Source organism: Meles meles, chromosome 8 (genome assembly GCF_922984935.1).
Source record: "Meles meles chromosome 8, mMelMel3.1 paternal haplotype, whole genome shotgun sequence".
NCBI lineage: Eukaryota > Metazoa > Chordata > Mammalia > Carnivora > Mustelidae > Meles > Meles meles.
In genome coordinates this window covers 80,319,101-80,329,935 of record NC_060073.1, presented here as the reverse complement: position 1 = coordinate 80,329,935, position 10,835 = coordinate 80,319,101, and the positions used below count along the sequence as shown (strand labels likewise).

At 39.5% G+C, this 10,835-nt stretch overlaps 1 long non-coding RNA gene across 1 annotated transcript in view; it reads right to left on the bottom strand.

The window, feature by feature from the left end:
• Window positions 1–313: 313 nt before the first annotated feature.
• LOC123948003 overlaps window positions 314–10,835 on the bottom strand; it is a 33,648-nt gene continuing 23,126 nt past the window's right edge. The window contains exon 3 of the long non-coding RNA XR_006819903.1: window positions 314–491. This is a non-coding gene — a long non-coding RNA (uncharacterized LOC123948003). The remainder of the gene's footprint in view (window positions 492–10,835) is intronic.

Sequence of the window (10,835 nt, the reverse complement as noted above, 5' to 3'; positions counted from 1 at the left end):
CTGGTGGCTCCCTCCCCCTTTTGTTTATCTTCCGATATCAGTCCGATGCTCCCAGTTGGCTTTACCTGCCACTGGCATCTTCTGCTCCTGTAGAGATCCAGACGTGTATAATTCTGATCTCAGGCTGATTTCATGGGTGGTTGGAGTTCTTTGGTAGGTAATCAGCTCACTTTAGGGTACAGGTTGAAACAGTGCCTCCTCCTACTTCCCCGCCATCTTGACTCCCCCCTCTTTTCATCTACTTTTGATGGTCTTTTTGTTTGTCTGTTTTTTGTTTGTATACTTCATAAATCTTACCTTGGGGCGCATTTGGGCTGGGCTTTCTCCTTTATTTTATCTTTCTTTTTTTTTTCCCTCTCTCCCTCTCTCTTTTCTTTTCCTTTTTCTTTCTTTTTGGTGGGGACTCTCAATTGCTCTGAAGCACTCCAGGGTGTACCTTGCCTGAGCCAGAGTCGATACATTCAGCTACATATCCATTCAGCCATCTCTCACTGAAATGAGAATAAGAAAAGAGAAAAGAACCACATGGTCCTCTCAATTGAAGCAGAAAAAGCATTTGACAAAAACCAGCATCTGTTCCCGGTTAAAATGCTTCAAAGTATAGGGATAGAGGGAATATTCCTCAACTTCATCAAATCTATTTATGAAAGACCCACAGCAAATAACATCCTCAATGGGAAAAAGCTTGCAGCCTTCCCATTGAGATCAGGAACACGACAAGGATGCTCACTCTCACCACTCTTGTTCAACATAGTATTAGAAGTTCTGGCAATGGCAATCAGAAAACAAAGAGAAATAAAAGGTATCCAAATTGGCAAGGAAGAAGTCAAACTCTCTCTCTTCGCAGATGACATGATTCTTTCTATGGAAAACCCCAAAGACTCCACCCCCAAACTACTAGAACTCATACAGCAATTCAGTAACATGGCAGGATACAAAGTCACTGTACAGAAATCAGTGGCTTTCTTAGACACTAACAATGAAAATACAGGAAGGAAATTAGAATTTATTCCATTTATTATAGCACTAAGAACCGTAAGATACCTGGGAATAAACCTAAACAAAGAGGTAAAGGACCTGTACTTGAGGGACTACAGAACTTTCATGGAAAAAAAAAATCAAAGAATACACAAAAAGATGGAAGACCATTCCATGCTTATGGATCAGAAGAATAAACATTGTTAAATGTCTATACTGCCTAGAGCAATCTATACTTTTAATGCCATTCCAGTCAAAATTCCATTGGCATTTTTCAAAGAGCTGGAGCAAACAATCCTAAAATTTGTGCGGAATCAGAAGAGACCCTGAATTGCAAAGGAAATGTTGAAAAAGAAAAACAAAACTGGAAGTATCACGTTGCCTGATTTCAAGCTTTACTACAAAGCTGTGATCACCAAGACAGCGTGGTACTGGCATATAACAGACACAGAGACCAGTGGAACAGAGTAGATAGCCCAGATATGGACCCTCAACTCTAAGGTCAAATAATCTTTGACAAAGCAGGAAAAAACATACAGTGGAAAAAAGAAAGTCTCTTCAATAAATGGTCCTGGGAAAATTGGACAGCTATATATAGAGGAATGAAACTCGACCATCTCTTACACCATACACAAACATAAACTCAAAATGGATAAAAGACCTCAATGTGAGACAGGGATCCATCATAATCATAGAGTAGAGCATAAGCGGTAACCTCTTCGATATCAGCCACAGCAACTTCTTTCAAGATATGTCTCCAAAGGCAAAGGAAACAAAAGCAAAAATGAATTTTTGGGACTTCATCAAGATCAAAAGCTTCTGCACAGCAAAGGAAACAGTCAACAAACAAAGAGGCAACGCACGGAATGGGAGAAGATATTCACAAATGACAGTACAGACAAAAGGCTTATATCCAGGATCTATAAAAAAAAAAGAAATCTCAAACTCAACACACAGAAAACAGAAAATCATATTAAAAAATGGGCAGAAGACATGAACAGACACTTCTCCAATGAAGACATACAAATGGCTATCAGACACATGAAAAAATGTTCATCATCACTAGCCATCAGGGAGATTCAAATCAAAACCACACTGAGATACCACCTTACACCAGTTAGAATGGCCAAAATTAACAAGGCAAGAAACAAGTGTCAGAGAAGATGTGGAGAAAGGGGAACCTTCTTCCACTGTTGGTAGGAATTCAAGTTGGTGCAGCCACTTTGGAAAACAGTGTGGAGATTCCTTAAGAAATTAAAGATAGAGCTTCCCTATGCCCTGAAGTTGCACTCCTGGGTATTTACCCCAAAGATACAGATGTAATGAAAAGAAGGGCCATCTGTACCCCAAGGTTCATAGTGGCAATGGCCACAGTCACTAAACTGTGGAAAGAACCAAGATGCCCTTCAACAGACAAATGAACAAAGAAGATATGGTCCATATATACAATGGAGTATTATGCCTCCAGCAGAAAGGATGAATACCCAACTTTTTTATCAACATGGACAGGACTGGAAGAGATTTTGCTAAGTGAAAGAAGTCAAGCAGAGAAAGTCTATTATCATATGGTTTCACTTACTTGTGGAGCATAAGGAATAACACAGAGAACAATGGGTGAAGGAGAGAAGTGTCCTGGGGGAAATCAGAAGGGATCATGAATGATGAGAGACTGTGTACTTTGAGAAACAAACTGTGGGTTTTAGAGAGGAGGGGAGTCAGGGGACAGGTGAGCCTGGTGGTGAGTATTAAGGAGTACATGTATTGTATGGAGTACTGAGTGTGGTGCATAAACAATGAATCTTGGAACACTGAGAAAATAAAATAAAAATTTAAAGAAAAGATATTTTGAAGGGAAGCAACCAACTAGGAGGTAGACCACACGGTCATTTGAATAGATAAAGTTTAAAATAAGGAGTGATTATATCAGGACATTGAATTTATGGGGAATTGGTTACTAAAGAGGAGGAAAAAGAGGTCTGAAGAATATAGGATTGCAGACATAAAGAGCAGTCACCCTCCAGAAGGCTGAGATGGAGACCTGCTGGAGGGCACAGCCATGACTCATTGGATGGCCATGACATTGCTTAGGTAACATGCAGGTTGAGCTTGCTGGAAACCTACCCTCTGGGCACTGGGGAGAGCTGCTTACAAGGGGGTGCTATGGCTCAGAACTCATTGCAAAGCTGCCCAAGGAATTGTCAATTAGTTTGACCAGTCACTGGACTCTGCAGGATCTGGATGCTAAAAAGGTCATTCACCGCAGGAGTTGTCTGTGTTTGACAGACCATGCACTGCCAGAGCTTCAAAAAAGGAGCACTCTGGAACCAAGAAGAGAACAGGCCCCTCCTTTGGCAGTGTCTCTCCAGCATTTTCTACTAACTAAAATAACATTGTGCCCACTGGCAAAGGAGATGTATTTGCAGAATATAGCTCCATTTACACAAAATGATGAAGGGTGAATTTTGAGCTGAGAGGCAATAAATTCATAACTGATACAGACTGTGACATATTACAAGAAACATCTGGCTGCTCTAGACATAGTACTGGGACTCACTGAATATAGGGCCTCAGACAGGTAAACTCTGAGCCTCAAATTCCATGACTGCAAAATGGGATCCTATATGCTTATCCCTCAAGGATATTGTTAGGGTTAAAACAGAGGGTGGGAGTTGTATATCAGTAGTAAGAGGAGTAGCAGGGTCCAATGCCTGGTCGTATTCCTTGGCAATTCCTTGGGAAGCTTTGCAATGAGTTCTGAGGCCTGGTACCTCCTTATAAGCAACTCTCCCAAGCACCCCGTTGCTTAACATAATGGATTACAGTGACAGATTGCTACATTCCTGTGCCCTACATACTAGCTAGGTGACCATGGGCAATCCACTTACCTTTGGGCCTTATTTTCTTCTGTGTAATAATACTTACTTCAGCATTTCACTGTTGTGAGAAGTCAGTGAGATAACCTGCTCAGAATGTTTGCACATATTAAATGCAAAATAAACTTAGTTATTGTTATTTAATTATAATATTCAGTTATTTCAAATACTATAGTTATACATTTACTTTTCTCTCACCTTTATTTGTCGGTGCCTACTCTTTGTGTGTATTATGCTAAGTTTGCTCCAGAGGCCTAGGAACTGTGCCCACTTTGAACAGTGGGAGTTATAATGTTTTTAGGAATGTGGTTCCTTAGCAGGAAATGCTGTTCATTTTTCTCAAGACCAGAAAAGCCACCCATAATAACTCAAATTTCTAAAATTAGCCTAATGTGGTTTCTGTAATTCTGAGCATTTAAACTCTAAACAAGCTTTTTTCAAAATATTTTCTGGATTGAAGTTTTTCTACATCTACATAAAGACCACATTCTTTAACTTGGCACTCAAGGCTCTCCAACAATCTAACTCCTATACCACCGTCTTTTTTTTTTTCATTTTTTTTATTTTTATTTGTTTATTTTCAGCATAACAGTGTTCATTGTTTTGGCATCACACCCAGTGCTCCATGCAGTACCTGCCCTCCCTATTACCCACCACCTGGTTCCTTAACCTCCCACCCACCCCCCGCCCCTTCAAAACCCTCTGGTTGTTTTTCAGAGTCCACAGTCTCTCATGGTTCATCTCCCCCTCCAGTTTCCCTCAACTCCCTCTCCTCTCCATCTCCCCATGTCCACTGTGTTCTTTGTTATGCTCCACAAATAAACGAGACCATATGATACTTGACATTAAAAGTATAGATTGCTCTAGGCAGTAGAGACATTTAACAATGTTTATTCTTCCAATCCAAGAGCATGGAACGGTCTTCCATCTTTTTGTGTCTTCTTCAATTTCTTTCATGAGTGTTCTGTAGTTCCTCAAGTACAGGTCCTTTACCTCTTTGGTTAGGTTTATTCCCAGTGATCTTATGGTTCTTGGTGCTATAGTAAATGGAATCGATTCTCTAATTTCCCTTTCTGTATTTTCATTGTTAGTGTCTAAGAAAGCCACTGATTTCTGTACATTGACTTTGTATCCTGCCACGTTACTGAATTGCTGTATGAGTTCTAGTTGTTTGGGGGTGGAGTCTTTGGGGTTTTCCATATAAAGAATCATGTCATCTGCGAAGAGAGAGAGTTTGACTTCTTCCTTGCCAATTTGGATACCTTTTATTTCTCTTTGTTGTCTGATTGCCATTGCTAGGACTTCTAATACTATGTTGAACAAGAGTGGTGAGAGTGGGCATCCTTGTCGTGTTCCTGATCTCAACAGGAAGGCTGCACGCTTTTTCCCATTGAGGATGTTATTTGCTGTAGATAGATTTTATGAAGTTCAGGAATGTTCCCTCTATCCCTATACTTTGAAGCATTTTCATCAGGAACAGATGCTGTATTTTGTCAAATGCTTTTTCTGCATCAATTGATAGGACCATGTGGTTCTTCTCTCTTCTCTTATTGATTTGTTCTATCACATTGATTGATTTGCAAATGTTGAACCAACTTTGCAACCCCGGGATGAATCCCACCTTGTCATGTTTATACCACCCAGTCTTATTACTCTCCTTCTGACTCCAAACAATAGATCTTTTCAGGTTCCCAGAGTGTTTCTTTTACAGCTTTTCAGTCTTACTGTCCTTTCCTTGCATTTCCATTTCCCTCTGCTCCCACTACCCAAGAAGTTTTGAATAAGTAGAAAGATATAACTTATTTTAGGATAAAATATTGTAAAGAACCAGGTGGAGGGTAATAGAGAGGGCATGTATTGCATGGAGTACTGGGTATGGTGCAAAAACAATGAGTACTGTTATGCTGAAAATAAATAAATTAAAAAAAATATTGTAAAGAGATCAAGTCTCCTCAAAATTACTCTTAATTAGTATGAACCCAGTAAAAATACCAACATAAATGGTTTTTTTTTTTACTTTCTAGACTAGCTTCTCTTAAATTTTAATATAGAAAATAAACTAGGGAGAATACCTAGAAAAATTTTGAATCGAAAAGTATCAATGTACAAATCTTACCAGTTATTAAAATATATTAAAAATTATAGTAATGGGGGTGCCTGGGTGGCTCAGTGGGTTAAAGCCTCTGCCTTCAGCTCGGGTCATGATCTCAGGGTCCTGGGATCAAGCCCCACATCAAGCTCTCTGCTCCGCGGGGAGCCTGCTTCCTCCTCTCTCTCTGCCTGCCTCTCTGCCTACTTGTGATTTCTCTCTGTCAAATAAATAAAATATTTAAAAAATTATAGTAATGGAAACAATTATGTCATGGTGTATAATTATAGATCAATCAATATAATAAAATAGATATTTTGGAATATGACCTAATGTTTGAATGAATTTCATATATAATTTAAAAAGTATTTCAAGTCATTGGAGGAGTGATGGTTTTATTCAATAAATAGATTGGGGACAATAAGCTAGCCAGTCATCTGGAAAAAAATAAATCACTACTTTCTTTTTTGTTTTATTTTTAAGACTGTATTTTTTATTTATTTCTTTATTTCTTTCTATATTTAATTTAGCCAGCCAAATGAGTGGGAGTAGGGGCAGAGGGAGAGGGAGAGAGAATCCCAAGCAGACTCCATACTGAACACAGAACCAGATATGGGGCTCAATCTATGACATTAATATCATGAACTGAGTTAGAATCAAGAGTCAGAGCCTTAACTGACCAAGGAACCCACAAGCCCCAATCTCTAATTTCTTTCTTTCTTTCTTTCTTTCTTTCTTTCTTTCTTACTTTCTTTCTTTCTTTCTTTCTTCCTTTCTTTCTTTCTCTCTCTTTCTTCTCCTTCTTCTTCTTCTTCCTTTTACTTAGCTAACATAGAGTGCAATATTTGTTTCTGGAGTAGAATTGAGTAATTCATCAAATTTACCACTTACATCCAACACCCAGCACTCATCATAAAACATGCCCTCCTTAATACCTATCACCCATCTATCCCATCCCGAAACCCACCTCCCTCCATCAACTCTCATTTTGTTCTCCATTGTTAAGAGTCTCTTATGGTTTATTCCCTCTCCCCCCCAATATGTACATCTGTTTTCTTAAGTTTCACATACTAGTGAAATCATTTGATTTTTTTTCTCTGACTGACTTATTTCACTTAGGATAATATACTCTAGCTTCAGTCATGTTGTTACAAATGGCAAGATTTCATTATTTTTGATGGCTGAATAATATTCGATTATACAAACACACATATATATACACACGGATATGTGTGTATATACATATATACATAAATACACACACATATAATGTGTATATAAATATATATATAAATATATATATAAATATATATATATATATATATAGTCAATTTGATCCATTTATCAGTTGATGGACATTTGGACTCTCTCCATAGTTTGGCTATTGTTGATAATGGTGCTATAAATATCGGGTTGCATATACACAATTGAATCTGTGTTTTTGTACCATTTCGGTAAATACATACTTAACCTTAAGTGCGATTATACGCTTTGGAAGCATAAGGGACTGGACGTGCACTTAACTCAGAGTATCCAACTGGCTTCTAGTCTGCCCTTGTTCCAAGTTCTTTCCTGAACTGGGAACACACGGCCACATAGGCCTATTTGCCTTAAGAGCGTTTATACCTTTTGGAAGCCTAAGGGCCTTAGCCTGCATTTTACTTAGAGCTTCCAACTTGCTTATAATCCACCTTTGTTCTAAGTTCTTTCCTGAACTGTGAGCACACTGCCACTAATGAGACTTCACCTTAAGAGCGATGATATGTTTTGGAAGTCTAAGTGACTTGGTTTGCACTTCATTCAGAGTATCCAACTTGCCTCCAGTCCGTCCTTGTTCTAACTTCTTTCCTCAACTGGGAAACACTGCCAGATTGTGTTTTCATATTCAGCGGGATTTTAAGTTTTGGAAGCAGAAGCACATTGGCGAGCACTCAACTCAGAGTCTCCAACCTGCCTAGAGTCCGCCCTTGTTCTATCACCATTCCTCAACTGGGAAAACACTGCCATTTAGGAGTGTTCATCTTCAGGGCGTTTGTAGGTTTTAGAAGCATAAGGGCCTTCACTTGAATTTAACTCAGAGTGTCCAACATGTTTTAGTCTGCCCTTGTTCTAAGATGTTTCCTCACCTGGGAACTCACTGCCACTTAGGAGACCTAACCTTAAGAGCGATTATATTTTTTGAAGCATAAGGGACTTGGCATGCACTTTCTTAGAGTATCCAACTTCCCTATAGTGCGGCCTTGTTATAACTTCTTTCCACAACTGGGCACAAACTGCCATTTTTGAATCTTCACTTTAAGATTGCATTTACGTTTTGGAAGCATCTTTGTGTGCCCTTAACTCAGAGTATCCAACAAGCTTCTAGTCCGGCCTTGTTCTAAATTCTTTCCATACCTGGGAACATACTGCCACTTATGAGACTTAACCTTAAGTGCGATTATACATTTTGGAAGCATAAGGGACTGGACTTAACTCAGAGTATCCAACTGGCATATAGTCTGCCCTTCTTCTAAGATCTTTCCTCACTTGGGAACTCACTGCCACTTAGGAGACTTAACCTTAAGAGTGATTATACATTTTGGAAGCATAAGGGACTTTGCATGCACTTACCTTAGAATATCCAACTTGCCTATAATGCGGCCTTGTTCTAACTTCTTTCCACAACTTGGCACAAACTGCCCCATAAGAATCTTCACTTCAGATCGAGTTTATGTTTTGGAAGCATAAGGGTCTTGGCCTACACTTAACTTAGAGTATGCAACTTGCCTATAGTGGGGTCTTGTTCTAACTTCTTACACAACTGGGCACAAACTTATTGAACTTATGCAAATGATTGATTGTTAAGGAAGAAATAATACTTGTTGAGACCTTTTGGTTTCAGTCCGTCCAGGAAGGTAAAAGTTGACTGCCTTGTTTTATTTACAAATGAGTCCTTTTACATCACTATAAGTTACAGGTCACCCAAGGAAAAAGTGTCCCAAATCTAGAGGAGCAAACATTAGGGAAAAAGAAATGTTTATAATAAGAGGCGGAAGGGTCTTGGCGTGCACTTAACTTAGAGTATGCAACTTGCCTATAGTGTGCCGAGGTTCTAAATTCTTTGCACAACTGGGAACACACAGCCACATATGAATCTTCACTAAAGATCGAGTTTATGTTTTGGAAGTATAAGGGTCTTGGCCTTCACTTAACATAGGGTATGCAACTTGCCTATAGTGTACCCAGGTTCTAACTTCATTCCACAACTTGGAACACACAGCCACATATGAATCTTCGCTTCAGATCGAGTTTATGTTTTGGAAGCATAAAGGTCTTGGCGTGCACTTAACTTAGAGTATGAAACTTGCCTATAGGGCGCCCAGGTTCTAATTTCTTTCCACAACTGGAAACAAACTGCCATTTTGAATCTTCACTTTAAGATCACATTTACGTTTGGAAGCATAAGCATATTTGTGTGCCCTTATCTCAGAGTATCCAACAAGCTTCTGGTCCGCCCTTGTTCTAAATTATTTCCTTAACTGGGAACACACGGCCACTTAAGTGCGATTATATGTTTTGGGAGCATAAGGGACTGTACGTGCACTTAACTCAGAGTATCCAACTGGCTTATAGTCTGCCCTTGTTCTAAGTTCTTTCCTGAACTGGGAACACACGGTCATGTAGGCCTCTTAAACTTAAGAGCATTTATACATTTTGGAAGCCTAAGGGCCAAAGCCTGCATTTTACATAGAGCTTCATACTTGCTTATAGTCTGCCTTTATTCTAAGTTCTTTCCTGAACAGCGAAAACACTGCCACTAATGAGACTTCACCTTAAGAGCGATGATACGTTTTGGAACTCTCAGGGACTTGGTGTGCACTTCGTTCAGAGTATCCAAATTGCTTACAGTCCATCCTTGTTCTAACTTCTTCCCTCAACAGGGAAAACACTGTCAGAATGGGTTTTAATATTAAGCGGGATTTTACGTTTTGGAAGCAGAAGCGTATTGGTGAGCACTAAACTCACAGTCTCCAACCTGCCTAGAGTCCTCCCTTGTTCTGACACCTTTCATCAACTGGGAAAACACTGCCATTTAGGAGTGTTCGTCTTCAGTGTGTTTGTAGGTTTTGGAAGTATAAGGGCCTTCACTTGAATTTAACTCAGAGTGTCCAACATGTTTATAGTCTGCCCTTGTTCTAAGATCTTTCCTCACCTGGGAACTCACTGCCACTTAGGAGACTTAACCTTAAGAGCGATTATAGGTTTTGGAACCATAAGGGACCTGGCATGCGCTTACCTTAGAGTATCCAAATGCCTATTGTGCGGCCTTCTTCTAACTTCTTTCCTCAACTGGCAACAAAATGCCATATATGAATCTTCACTTCAAATCGAATTTACGTTTTGGTAGCATAAGGGTCTTGGCCTGGACTTAACTTAGAGGATGCAACTTGCCTATAGTGCGCCCAGGTTATAACTTCTTTCCTCAACTGGGAACACACAGCCACATACGAATCTTTACTAGAGATCGAGTTTACGTTTTGGAAGCATAAGGGTCATGGCCGGCACTTAGATTAGAGTATGCAAATTGCCTATACTGAACCCAGGTTCTAACTTCTTAACACAACTGGGAACACAGAGCCACATATGAATCTTCACTTCAGATCGAGTTTACATTTGGGAAGCATAAGGGTCTTGGCCTGCCCTTAACTTAGAGTATGCAACTTGCCTATAGTGTACCTAGGTTCTAACTTCTTTCCACAACTGGGAACACACAGCCATATATGAATCTTCACTAAAATCGAGTTTACGTTTTGGAAGCATAAGGGTCTTGGCGTGCACTTAACTTAGAGTATGCAACTTCCCTACACTGCGCCCAGGATTTAACTTCTTTCCACAACTGGGAACAAACTGCCATT